The sequence below is a fragment of the Lygodium microphyllum genome, chromosome 12 (assembly GCF_053477565.2).
Source record: "Lygodium microphyllum isolate KBCC chromosome 12, Lygodium_microphyllum_v1.1.10, whole genome shotgun sequence".
NCBI classification, from domain to species: Eukaryota; Viridiplantae; Streptophyta; class Polypodiopsida; order Schizaeales; family Lygodiaceae; genus Lygodium; species Lygodium microphyllum.
In genome coordinates, this window is record NC_141146.1 from 22,238,494 (window position 1) to 22,252,752 (window position 14,259).

The 14,259-nt window shown below is 44.4% G+C and overlaps 1 pseudogene; it reads right to left on the bottom strand.

The window, feature by feature from the left end:
• The window catches only part of LOC148027535 (kinesin-like protein KIN-13A), a 35,202-nt pseudogene extending 25,801 nt beyond the window's left edge, over positions 1-9,401 (bottom strand).
• Between the last annotated feature and the right edge of the window lie 4,858 nt (positions 9,402-14,259).

Here is a 14,259-nt window from a genome sequence, read left to right on the forward strand (position 1 = left end):
TCATCCTCCAAGGCCTCCACCATAGGGTTTGGAGGTGTCCTTACGACAATCATCCAAGAAGCGCTAGGGCAAGGACAAGCAGGAGAAGACAAAGAGGGAGGCGATGAAGAAAGTGGCGAGTCACTGTCACAGTCCCCGCCTCACATAGAAGAGCAGCAAAGGTCGTCTAATGAAACAGAGACGAACGCAGACGAAGAGGGAGAATCCCAGGCTACACCACAAAGGCATGCGGAACAACGAACCAAAGCCCTGCATGGAAAAAGAGAAGAGGAGGGAAAGAAGAAAGAGAAGGAAGATCTGGAAAGGGCTCGAAGGGAGTCAGTCAAGGATGAGGAGGAAAGAAAAAAGAAGACCGAGGAGGAGCTCAGAAGGAAGAAAGAGGAAGAAATAGAGCTCGCAACTCATCGCTCCATCGAGGAGCAGCACAGAAGAGACGAGGAAGGTGCAGAGGGCCCGCACTGAACGGAGGCACCCGGTCCCAGTACCAACGTGCCGGAAATCACACCCCTACCTCTACAAAAGGAAGAGGAAAGGATCCAATGATGCCAACTCTCACCCTCTTCATACCTTCCATGCCAGCCACTCCTATCATGACGACTTCCCTTGCCGCCGCCACCCAAGGTTCCACCCCAAAATTCGACGAGAGCAACATGGTCACTTGGCTACAATTCTTGGTGGAACGAGAGCTGGCAAGGGAAGCGACCATGGCCACCCCAGCATCAGGAGCCAAAAGGGCAGCCACGGCTGAACTGGAGCCAAGGCCGGAGCTGAAAAGGCAAAAAATAGAAGATGTTGTCACCACTACGACCGTGCCCCACCCCCCACCTCCAGCAGGCCAATACGATGAATATATTAAGGAGCTGCTCTCACAGTTGGAAAGAGCCAGGGAAGAAAGGAGGACAGCCGTAGAGGAGCTGGCAGCAGAACGAGAATCACAAGCCGCCCTCCAGCTAGAGAGAACAAAGCAGATCACAGAATATCAAAGGGAAATCGCTACGCTCAGGGAGGAAGCCAGCACTAAGGAGGTAGAGGAATTAAAAGCCCTGAAGGAACGTGACGCTGCTTGGGAAGGAAGGAGAAAAATCTTGATGGAGCGTCTCAACGGGGAGAGGGAAACAAATGCCCACCTTCGGCGCAAGAATGATCAGCTATCTGCAGTCAACCTGGAAGCACAAAGCCAGCCTGACAAGATCAGATAGGAGGCTACAGAGTTGGACCAATTAAGGGCAAAACAGGTGCGAAGGATGTAGGTGAAGCTGAACCAGCTCAATGCACAGATCGCAGATGAACGCCAGGAGCAGTCCTGCCTGCACCGTGAGCTCGAGGCCCAGCAGCAACAACTCATGGCAATGACCCTCCATCAGGGGGGAGAGCCTGAAAGATATGGAAAAAAGAGTAAAAGAATGGGCCGATCACAATGAGTAGAGAATACGGGACTTAGCACGCCGGCTAGCCAAAGCCGAAGGAGACAGGGTGCTAGCTGAGAATCAGGTAGAGGCGGCCCAACTCTCCATGATAGCCCAGCAACACACCTTCCTCAATACACTGCTCCACTCCATCAGACCGAAAGGAGATGAAGCCAAGAGAAGAGCAGCCTAGGCCAACTATACCTCTGCCGAGAGAAGAGCAGCCTAGGCCAACTATAGGAAAGAGATGGTAGAGAAGGCAAGGAGAAAGCTGAATACCAGACCCGTTCCAAGACAACCTGCCCCTCTCCTACCGCACACTCAAGATCCCCCTGCTGAATTCCGTGCCGAATTGATTATCTGGGAACAGCAAGAATATAACCGCAACCCCTTCGACTTGTGCTTTGAGTTTCCCACTACCTTGAATAGAGTACTGCCCATTCAACTTGTAGAGGACGTCATCGCTATGGGTGCAAGGCTCAAAGCCAAGTGGTTAGCGGAGGGTGAGGCTCACCCAATTGCTTGTGGAGCCAAGGACCGCGAATTTTGGCAGGATAAAGTCCTCCAAGTGCCTAGATCAGTGGAAGGCTATAATTGCCAACCCACCTGGAGGAGACGCATTTTTTACGTCAACCTTGACGCGTGGATGGCATTTTGCAACACCCTCCCTTCCGAGAGAAATGACCCTACTTTTATGCTGCATCCTCGAAGGGTAGGGGTAGACTTCAATCCGTCCATCCACGGCAGGTTCGACTTCCCCATTATCTATAACACCAATAGTACCTCCCATAGGGATGCCCTTCTCTTCACCCTCCCTGATTTGTATAGCTCTATAGATAGATTTCTTAGCGAGTTCACCTCCTGTCCCGACCCCGCATTCATCACCACTTATAATTATCTTAGGCTAATTAGGATCCTAGTCCACCAAGAGCCCGCACCCCAAGAACGCCACCTCCCACCCCTCTATTTCGACCCCAACGCCATAGACAGCAGCACCATGACTCGCCTCATGATGCGTGCTTCTCTTTTGCCATCTTTCTGTGTTGCACTACTCGAAGATATGAGCGACAGCAAATTCACCCAGTGCAACCACCCCTTCCTTTCTACCACCACCCTCAAAACCCGCCTCAACCTCAAAAGCTACTTGTTGAGTCAAAGATTCCTTAACAAGGCCCCTCGCCCTCCGCCATCCCCTACCCGCCATTCAGATGACGAGGAGTAAACTCCTGTCATGCCCTTGTATCGCTTGTCTCCATGTATACGCCTCCTTATGCTATTATATTTTATGACCAAAAAAAAAAAAAGAGAGAAGAAGAAGAAGAAGAAAAAGAAAGAAGCACCACAATCACCGCACCTAGGGTTCTCCCTAGCCCCCCCCCCCCCCCACTTCACACTTAGGGCACATCAAGGGCAGGAATTTCGAACCTGTCACCCTAAGACTTGCACTGCACCTCCAATGAAGCACGAACTGGGTCCTCAAGTGTGGGACGTTACCAAGGGCTTGCCCAAGGTCAGACCCATCTCCCAGTTCCACTGCCACGAGCGCCACACACACTACATGGCAAGACAGACACACCCCTTAGGGAGTGCACAACTTTTCTTGCAGGTTATGTTCGCACTTCAAGACATGGCTACCCGCAGAAGAGGATCGCCCACGGCTTCCTTTAATGATCAACACTTCTTTTCCTGTACCGGCATCCGGCCATCTGCTTGCTTGCTGATGGCCACCTTGATTGAACCAAGTCAAGGTAGAGCTGCCATTGGCATAGATCTTGGAACCTCATCTTCCAATGATCCATGCCCAACGCCCCAAGATCTACGGATCACTTATTGACTCCACAAACCTGAAGACCTTCAACTCAAAACTGAAGACCTTCTACTCAAAGACAAGGATCTTCAACCAAGGCCATGGGTTTTCAAGGCAAACAGCGTTCGGGGGATTTCGCCCGAACAAATCCCTCCAATACCATCCTCCTAAGGGATTGCTTATTGCTTCAAGCATTTCGGATATTCAAAAGACAACCAGCTATACAACGGGCGCCACAACAGGGTGAAAGATGCCGAGTCTCTTCATGGAGCCTAAAGCACGCCGGAATCTTTCCTGGTCATCGTCCTTAAACCCCATCACTTATCATTCACCCAACCACATTGGAAGCAGTGCCCGCTACCTACCTTTTCCACCTAGCAGCCGACCTAACTAGCCACTACGTCCCACCACAGTGCCATGGGACTGGCACTTGGCTAGGAGGGGGGTAATGTTACCGTGTTTTCCGCAGCACAGAGAAGCAGAAAATGAAAAAAATAGAAATAGCAAAAAGGCGCAGGATAAAAGCAGAGAAAAGTGCCTTGACTGGTAACCAATCCCTGAAAAATTTGAATGTTCAAGCACGACCCTTAGAAAGTCTCGGTGTTGGCCCGAGACAACAAAAGAGAAAAAGGGCGCACTATTTAAATGTGGGAGTGCCCCTGAATCTTTGTAAAAGAGCGCCAGGCTCGCTCCTGTGCAAAGTGTACGCACTAGTTGGGAATAGGATAAATTAGAATGGTGGGAAATGGGAAAAAGGGCCTAGGCTACGGCTGGCCATGTAAAAGAGGGATGACCGCCCAAAAAGGATTTAGGGCTTTGTATATAAAGTTGAAAAGAGAATGAGAAGCTCATTCTTTGGTGTGTGGCAAAAAGAGTCTTCTTCTTCCTCTCTTCTTCTCTCCTTCTTGCTTGTGTGTGCTCTTGAGAGAGGGAGTCTGAGAGTGTGAGGGAGTGAGTGTGTGTGAGAGTGAGGGATCAAGAGGGTGAAGCTCTTCACCATCTCCTCTTCTCTTCTCTTCTCTTCTCTTCTCTTCTCTTCTCTTCTCTTCTCTTCTCTTCTCTTGCGCGCGCGGCTATGGAGGATGGAGCTTGGAGATGGAGGAGGCTTGAGGATGCTTGAGCTAGCATCAAGAATCGTGGAGCTACCGGAGTGCAAGAGAGAGAAGGGTACTCGATCGGGCATCAAGGTAAGCTCACTACACTAGTAGGATCGACGGCGCGTCGGCTAGGTGAGAGATAGCCATTAGAGCTCGCTTGGAACGCTTGAAACAATAAGTGATCCGTGGGTCTTGGCGGTTGAGCGAAAGCTCCCACAATGGGACTTAAGGAGTCCAAGGGGTATGCCTTTTGGGATCTCCCTTTAGGAAGCCCAACCACAAAAAAAAAAGAATTTGAGAGGGGGGAGGGCCACCATTTTTTTCAGGCAATGAGGAAGAAGGTGCCATCATCCCAATCATTGAGGGAGGCTATGGGGGCTGTAAGCAACACCCCCAACCGATTAGATGCATGAGATGCACTTGATATTCGCTCCCCATTGCTCTAGACCGCACGTCAAATGGCTGCCCGATAATGGAGATCAGATTTGAGTCTTTCTCTCTCCTCCCTCTCTCTCCTGCAAGGGGCAATTCTGCGTGTGAAGAAGAATGAAGCCCAGTTGGTGAATGCTCATCCGACGTGCGATACCGGATTGCTTCCAAACTAAAGATGGGCTGAAGATGGCAGTGTGAAGGCAGGCTGAGCATCAAACGGTGCCTAGTTTGCAGACCCGCAACAAGTTTCAAAACCCAGAATAATAAAAAATACACGATAATGTCATTTTTACAAAGAAAATGGCTCTTTTTCTGCATTTGATGGGCTTAACAATGTTCTTATGGGCTGAAAATTGATGGACATGTTGTTTGCTGCTGGTTTTAGTCTTTCATAATAAAAAAATCAAAAAATATACACTTAAATTGTGGGAAATAAATGGAAAAACCCAAAAAGCATGGTTTTTAGAGGAAAAGTGGGGTTTTTGGGCTTAAAATGGGGAAAGCATGAAACAAAACACCAATAAAATCTACATGGTTGCTGTCCAATGAACCAAGAGCCATAGCTATGAAATAATGCTAATTAGAAAAAATAAGCAAAAAATGGAAAAAAATATTTTTTAAAACAAGAAAAAATAGAGAACGGACGAGAAAAATAATGGAAAATTATGGATGTGTCTGTGAGTGTATAATGAGGATAAAGCATGAGTGTTTGCCTCAGGATATCCCCATTTATATGTTTTTGTGAGTATTTACTACTTATTTCGTGCGAAATACACATGAAATCACCCCTTTACCTATGCAACAAGGCAAAACCTTAAACGGTAGGGGATGAGGAAAGTTTGAGTGTTGAAATATAATATAAAATATGATGTATTTGATGCATTATTCATATTGGATGATGTTAAGTTAAATAAAGGAAAGTACAGCACGAGTGTAAGGCCCGGTGTCTTCTCTCATCGTAGCAATTACACATTAGGGTATGGAAACATGAAAAGAATGGATTTGCACAATGCACGAGACTATTTTTCAATTGTTTGAGCACTTAATCATATACACATTTGCATCAAACATCGTTAAATGGTATCAATTACAAGCTCCTAGATGCATAGCACTTGGTTTCTTCAGGACTTGACCCACATAGAGAGAGTGAGCAACCTGGATGTAGGTCTAAACGGTGGGTCTAAGGGGACGGATAAGTGAGAATCAATGCATCTCTAGAACGATAAATATATTGGCACTAAGAGGGGAGTTTGTTTTGAATGTGTCTATATGTGGAAGTAGTGCATCGAGGGGCCAATCCCCAAGATGTAGGAGAGCTACAGTAGGGCCACGACAATCAATCGATGGGGTGCCCCTATGTGTGTAATATGTGGCATTTACTATCGATATATGTATAATCTCCCTCGGAGGAGACGGGAAAGGGAACAGTCGTTGGATTACACACTATAAACTCGTAGTGATTAGTGTTTAGGATAGTGTATCCCTCGACAAACGCTCCTGGCCCGCGAGGCCATGTGGTGGGGTTATCTGCTAAGTGCATGAGGTCCGACTAGTGCCTTAGCCAGTGCCGGACTATTTTAGGTCCCATCATGGACCCCATACATCTGAATGTACCAACTGCAAGGGTCATAAGCTATTACGTACATGTCTCATAAATGGAAATCGTGTCTGCTTTCCAAACTGGCATGCATCACATACATGTCCAAAGTCATGATACTTGAACTTAGGCAGTCCAAGCACAATCTCCTTCTACTATATAGATTTCAGCTTTTCACATGGCCAAACTTCTTATGCCATACCTCAACATCCCGTATAGCACCATCATCATGTGCAAACATGGCTGTTTTCAATTCTGGAATTGACGCATCAAGAGTAAACATTCTCAATCTCTTCGGCCTCTAGCAATCAATTTGCAGCCATTACAATATGCTTCAATCTCACCTACAAATTTTGTTCTGCCATTTGTCCAACTGATAAAAGATTCTTGGTTATTGTAGGTACATGTAGTACATCCTACATGCTCTTTTTCTTGCCATTAGGCATCAACAACGGAACAATTCCTATGTGTTGAATATCATGTTGGGTGTCATCCCCAGTACACACATAACCATGTGAACTTGCAACCATCTCATCAAACCATTCTCATGGGGTGTCATATGATTTGAAGCCCCTGAATCAATGTACCATCTCTCATCTCAGTTCTACCTAGATGCATTCTAAGACACATGTTGCATGGCAAACAATTTGTCAACCTGCTCATCATGAGCACCGCTAGAAGTTGCAAAGTGCCCATGTTGTTTGCCCTTTGCCTTCATATCTCCCTGCTTCTTGTAACAATCATTTGCAAGGTGTCCATATCTACTACAGTAATGATGGTCCTTATCTCTGTTTGACCAATCATTTGATTGCCATGAGCTAGATCCACCACCTCTACAATGGGGTAATCTCCCCCTGCCTCTAAAGCCACCAGATCCACACTAGCCCTGTGTATTTGTGCCATGCCAAGCATTCTGCCGATGCTTTCCATAAGTGTTTCGAGTGTCTCCTTGACCTCAAAAAGAGCCATGGCCTCTGTCGCCTTTGCCACGCTAGCTAGAGTAAAGAACAGTGTCTCTGCTTTGAGACGTACTAGAACCTGTATTCATCCCAATCTTAACCTCCTCATGTAGCAGCAAAGCAATTAGCTCATCCCAATCAAGGGATTCAGCTCTCACAGAAATAGATGTATCAAATGCTTTATACTCTTTAAGTCCATTCAATGTCACTGCAATCCTATTATCCTCAGACACTGAAGATCCAATGGTGGCAAGCTAATCAGCTATGTTCTTGATCCTTGTAGTGTAGGCCTGAATGCTTCTTCCATTCCTAGACATGTTATTAAACTGTTGCTTTAGTTGAATCTTTCTTGCATGTGTTACATTTCCATAATTCTTCATGAGTGTGTCCCATGCATCCTTTGGGGAACTGCATCCAGTAATTTGTATAACCATAGCATCTGATATACATACGGAAAATCAATGTAACACCTTGCATGCTCTCTCAGTCCATAGCTTATGAGCCCTTTTCTGATCATTTGTCAGATTCCTTTCATGCATTTCATATTCAGCCTCATCACCCGTACATAAGTCCTAATAACCTCTGCCAACCAAAAAATTCTTCATACTACGGAACTTCCATAAAGCAAAATTTTTGTTGTCCGACTTTTCTCCCACAATTTGAGTGATATCGTCATTGCCTTGAGAATTTTCCGTAGTTGCAGCTTAGGTATTTAGTGATGTATACAACATGTAAGTATCTGACTCCTTTTCCTACAGATCAAGAGCAATTTCCTGCTATTCAGGACACTTTCCTGCAATTCAAGATATTTTTCCTGACAGCCTGCTTGCTATAAATTGTATTCCAACAATGAAAAAACACAATCAACTAAGCATAAACCAAGCTCAAATCAGTTCAAAACATTCTATGGTAGTGGCAAAATATCCCAGCAACAAACTATGTCCATACAAGTATCAATGTTTATACTATATGCAAGTAGTAGTACCAAATACAGCCAGCCCATTGCTATAACCAGCAATATTTTCTCTATTAAAACAAGAGTATTCAAACCTCAAAATATCCCCAAAACATGTCATTCAGTTTCCATTCTATGCAGGAGTTGATACATGTCGAACCGGTCAGAATATATTGCATGTATGTCAAGTGAAGATGATAGGTATCCTTCTTGCATACAATAATCGATCAATACCCTGGTATAACCAACAACAAATCAATCCAAAATTTTTACTTTCAACACTCACAATATCCCAAAAAGCATCTACCACTCAAGTTGTATGATCCAAGCATTTGTCACTAGCAAATAAGCATCGTAGATACTTCAACCCTGTAGGTATATTGTTTCCAAATTCAGGACAGCAACCAAATCACTATTTCTAGCCTGCAAATAAGCTCCAAAACTAAGCATGAAAGTCACAAGTTCCCTGGAATCACCTGCTGTTTACTATAGTAAATAGCCAGTCTGCACATGTCTATGCTAAATATCTCAAAATCTGTGAGATTTGAAAAAACTTTCTTCTGCAAAGTTGTAGATCACGTCAAAACGGTTAGGTCCTATGTGTCATTTCTCCAAAAACCATTTCTGTAGCAAGATATAGCTTGTGCAAAAAAACAGGCTGCATGCACAGTCTCCTTTGATGATTTTTTGTTCAGATATGATGTCTTGATGTCAAATGACCACCGCCAAGCCTTCAAGCTTCAAGTGTTCAGGCTCTAATACCATGTTGGAAGAGAGGGAGAGAGACACAGTGGAGTGGAAGATGAGCCTCGACCCATTGTTTTTCTTATTTCATTGTTCTTCCATCCTTCTAACTGAAAGAGACTGACACACATAGATAAAGATAGACTGACTAAAGAGTAACGGGAGCTTGATATTCTAAAAATTTGTGCCTTGAGGTAATCCTCACTCAGCAAGTTTGGGAGGAGGCAAGGATCCAATGCAGGGGATATGGTGAGAGATGCCAAATGTTGCAGGTGAGCAAATTGCAACCATCTTGAGATGACGGCATCAGTGGCGTCTCCATTCTGCAGCCCAATGGAGAAATGGCTGCCATGGACGTTCTCGTAATAAGGCACAGTGCTCGACTACTGAACCCGCCCACCCATTGCACTTACAGCCCCTCTAAGAGGTCTTTTCTTTCTTCCCTGCAAGCTTCCTTTTGGAGTTTCCATGGAGTACCAAGTCAATATCTATTCATATCTCTTAGATCTTGCTCCTCCCTTGCAAATGGGTATTGCCATGGTTTTTCTCACTTCAGCCTGGATGTCTAGAGTACCCAATCACTATGGTGTGGTCCACAAAAACAAGGGTAAGGATTAGTGCAAGCTACGCTATTAATAGTAGGTGGTTTTGTTGAAAACCAGAGTTGCAGCATTGGAATGTGTGCACAAGAGGGAGAAGAGAGCTCAAAGTACAAGAACAAAATCTTGCTTACTAAGTTGCTTAGAGTACAACTTGGGTACACTCTCCCACACTTGATAGTGACCCATAGGCTGTTTATATAGCCTTTGCCAAGCTAGGGTTAGGGTTTTCCCTACCCCTAGGGCTATTCACACTCATCTGCCCTTATACTCCCTTGCTTATAGTGGGTTCTTATGCATGTCTTCTAACACCCCCCCCCCTCAATGCTCGGGTGGCATTGGATTACACAGCATGTAAGAGGTTCCCCCCCTTCTTGGGATGCCTTTATAAATCAGGCTTACAAGGTTGTTTTAGGTAGATGATTTAAAAAGTCAAAACAGTCGATCTTCAGATGGATTGGAGGCATAGTTGGCCACCAATTCTTTGGGTATATCAGGAGTGTTGGAACATTTACTAGTGATATGCCATGTCTTCTTGCATTTGTTACATTTCATCTTCTTAGGATACTTCTTTAGTAGTTGTTTACAAGATGTCCTTTTTTCTTACAGAAAGAACATCTAGTGAGAGATGTGTGAACCAATACTTGATCACGGGAATTTGAAGTTGCCTGACTGTTGCTGTTTTCTTTGTGGTTCCTCTTTTCTTCATCCAAATAAGATTGAATGGTACTTTCCAGTGTAGGATCTGGAATGTTGGTGAGAGTGGTTACAAGAGTAGGAAACACCTGTTTTACAACTTTTAGGAGAATAGCAATAGCATCTTCTTCATGTATTGGAGCTTGTACAGAGGCAAGTTGTGCCATAAGTCCCTTCATATGAGAGATTAATTTTCCTAAATCTTCTCCTGATCGATATTCCAAGCTGAAGAATTCAATTTTAAGGAACATTTTGGTATTTTTGCCAGTGGCTCCATAGAGCTTTTCAAGCTCATCCCATTTTTCTTTAGCAATGTTTAGTTTATCAACATGATGAATCAAGGATTCATCTAAGTGTAACATTATGATTGCTTGAGCACATTGGTCATCCTCTATATCAACCAGATTTGTAGAGTTTACAGCTCTACTGCCTTGAATGAGAGGCCAATACCCTCTCTCCATCATTTTCTATTTTATAAGTACCTGCCATGGGTGGAAAACTTTCGAATTTGAGAAAAAACATCAGCATATGTTGTGGTCATTGGAAAGGTCTTACCACTTGTTAGGACAAGGGCAGTGTCTAGTCCCTTACAAACTTTCCACCAAATGCGAAAGCAAATTAGACAATTTGAAATCAAAGTTGCAATGAAGAGAAAGGCTGAAAATCATATAAATGTAATATTACAAAGTATGACTGTGGTGGTCCTTTCTTATGTGCAAACTTCTTCCGAGGTTTAATAGTCTTTTTAGGTTTTAATGAAGTAAAACCTAGACTGGACTTCAGGCTCCTCCTTGTGATATGGCTTAGTGGATGAAGCTTGTGTTGGACAAGGTTGGTCTATGATCTCAATGCTTGTTGCCGATGATTCCAAGGAGAGTACAATGACACTCATGCTTTTGATTTCATTGACCAGTGTACTTGAAACAAAGTCACTCACGGTATGCAATACACTTCTAGTGTATGATGGTCTATGTGTTAATTGTACACATAACCTTACAACAATATAAGAAGAGGAATAAAAAACTCACTAGATTTTAGTGAATGCCCAGCAAGCAAATGATTAGATGATTCATGATTAGTGTTTAGAAACACTATTGTCAAGCTTAGTGAAGTGCTTGAATGGAACCCGGTTGGAAGTCGGCTTCCCAATGCACTTAGTGATGTCCATTGAGCATGCCCAAGTGCTTTTGAATCTGGAATAGGCTTCAGAGACTATGCTTCAGTGATTAGAATCACTGTTAATGAAGCTCAGAGTGAAAAAATGACAAAATGTCAAGCTTAGAGCTTGTTGGCTATGGCTGCCACAAAATACACAGTTAGGGTTTGGCAGAGATCTCTCTCTGTGGGAGGAATTTCCAGGAACCCTTGTAGATGAGGATAGCCCTCTAGGGGGGCTATCAAAGGCCCAAGATAGCTGCTGGGATTGTGTCGCTTGCTGCGTGCACAGCAATACGGATTTCACGCTGTCAGAAACCTGTGCCTATTTCTGGGAACCACGCAATGCCGGGCTCAGACGTGGACAATGTTGGGGGTATATGTGACGAGGAGTTGTGCCCTGATGTGGAGAAGAGATCTCCAGAAGAAAGCATAAGCTTATATGAGCTCCTTTGTCCTCCCCAAGTCCTCCAATGGAGGTAGGTTGCAGGCAGCTATGGAGGAAAGAAGGATAAGATGAATGAGGTAAAGGCTCATGTGCACTTAGTGATAGCTGAGGCTAAGGGAAGCTGAGGAGTGTTGAGATATCGAGCTCCACTCGTGATACGCCAGGGTGACCGTTGTATATTTATGTCACCGACTTGTCAGTTGCAGACGCGGTTGGTACACCGCCCACGAATAATAGCTACATGATAGCTATCCTTATCTACTCTAGTTCGTGGCTCAGTTAGTATGCCACCTTAGTTAGTTGAGTTTGGTTTGAGACCCATATATAGGGTTCTTCTATTTCTTTGTACTTGAGTTCTTTTGGCTTACACAACTAAGAAGAGGAAAACTGTTTTCAGCCTCCACCCTTGTGTGTCTTCCCCCATTGTGCAAGCAAGAAAGCTTCAAGCGAGACTCCTTCCTTCTCTCCCACAATCTTGACATGGTATCAGAGCCTTGTTCGTGGTAAGGAGCTCAAGAAAGCAAGCCAAGCTCGCGGTGTTCTGGTAAGAGGAGCAGTGTTGCTTTCATTTTCTGTTTTGGGAGCAGATCTCTGCAGGTAGCACAGCCGAAAATTGCAGGAGTGCATTGTCTCAGGTTGAGACGCCCTTCGCGGTGAAGCAAGAGGGCAGTATATGCTGCGGGAAAGGGCTTTAGCCCTTGGCGACCTTGTTTTTTTGATTTGAGGCCATTTCAGGGCCTGTTTTGCAGACGGAAGTTTTCTGCACGCACTCAAGAAAAGGCTCAGTTTTATGCTGTGCGACCACTGTTCTACAGGTCGGTGAAAAGTTACTGTAGAAATTGCATCGTATGCTTGTGCGCAGAGACATTGGGAGTTTCAGAATCATCCTTGGTTCCTGTTTATGCAAAATCGTCACTAGGAAGTGACTGTGTGGTCAAATACCACTTTCGCCAGTTTTGCAGATTTGCCCTTGTGAGGGTGAAGCTGTGTTTTTTTGCAGTGACAGAATTTCTTGCAATATTCTGTAATGGCGTCTGATTCTCTTTCACAGATTGTCACTGAAAAGCTTGACAAGAACAACTTCCAGGCATGGAAGTTTAGAATGACGAATTTCCTTATGGGAAAAGGATATTGGGAATTTGTTGCAGGAAATGAAGAAGAACCAGTTCTTCCTGATGTTCCCAATCAACAAATGCAGGCATTTAAAACATGGCATGAGAGAGCCAGGAAAGTTATGTATTGGCTGTCTATCAGTATTTCAGACTCTATGATTGTGCATATTCAGGATGCAAGTACGCCAAAGGAGGCATGGGATACTTTGTCAAAAATGTATAGCACAAATACGCAAGCCAGGAAAATGCAACTCAAGCAAGAGTTGCATAATGTGCAAAGAGAAAGTATGAGCATCAACGACTACCACATGAAGGTGAAGAAGATTGCAGATGCACTTGCTTCCATTGGGTCGCCAGTGGAAGATGATGATTTAGTTTCCGTGACCTTGAATGGTCTAGGAAAGGATTATGCACAGTTTCGGACATCCATTTCAGTTCGTGAAAGATTTCCTGATTTTGAGGAGTTGATTGCTCTTCTAATTTCTGAGGAACAGAGAAATGGTGGTGCATCTTCTTCAGGAGGAACTTCAAAAGAAGCTGTCTTCTACTCAAATGCTGGAAGAGGTAGAGGCAGAGGTAGAGGAGGCCGATTTGGAGGCCGTGGCAGAAATTAGAATATGCAGCAAACTCAAGAAAACCAGTCCTATGGAGGAGGACGTGGTAACTCTAGAGGCAGGGGGAGCCAAAGAGGTCGTGGTGGATGGCAAAGAGGCCAAAATGCAAACAGTAATGTTGAATGCTACTACTGTGGTAAAATGGGTCATATGGCTAAAGACTGCTATAAAAAGCAGAATGACATCATGAATGGAAAACTGCAACAAGGGAATTATGCATCTTCTAGTAGACAGGGTGATGACAGAAATGAGCATTTGTTCATGGTGCAACACATGAACAATTCTATGACAAGTGCAGAAGAAAGCAATGATGTATGGTATGTTGACTCAGGTGCATCAAACCACATGACAGGTCATGCAGAATGGATGGAGGATGCAAGGAAAATGGAAAAACCAGGATTTGTGGAGACTGGTGATGATACTGCACATCCTATTGTGCAGATTGGAAAATTTCCCTTGTCTATGCAGGGTGGGAAAAAGAAATACCTGTCCGATGTATTTCATGTCCCGAATATCACCAAGAATCTGGTTTCAGTTGGTCAAATGGTTGAACAGGGCTTGCAGGTCAGATTTAATCCTCATGGATGCTTTGTTGAGGATATGAAAAATAAAGGTCGCTTGATAGCAAAAGGAAAGAA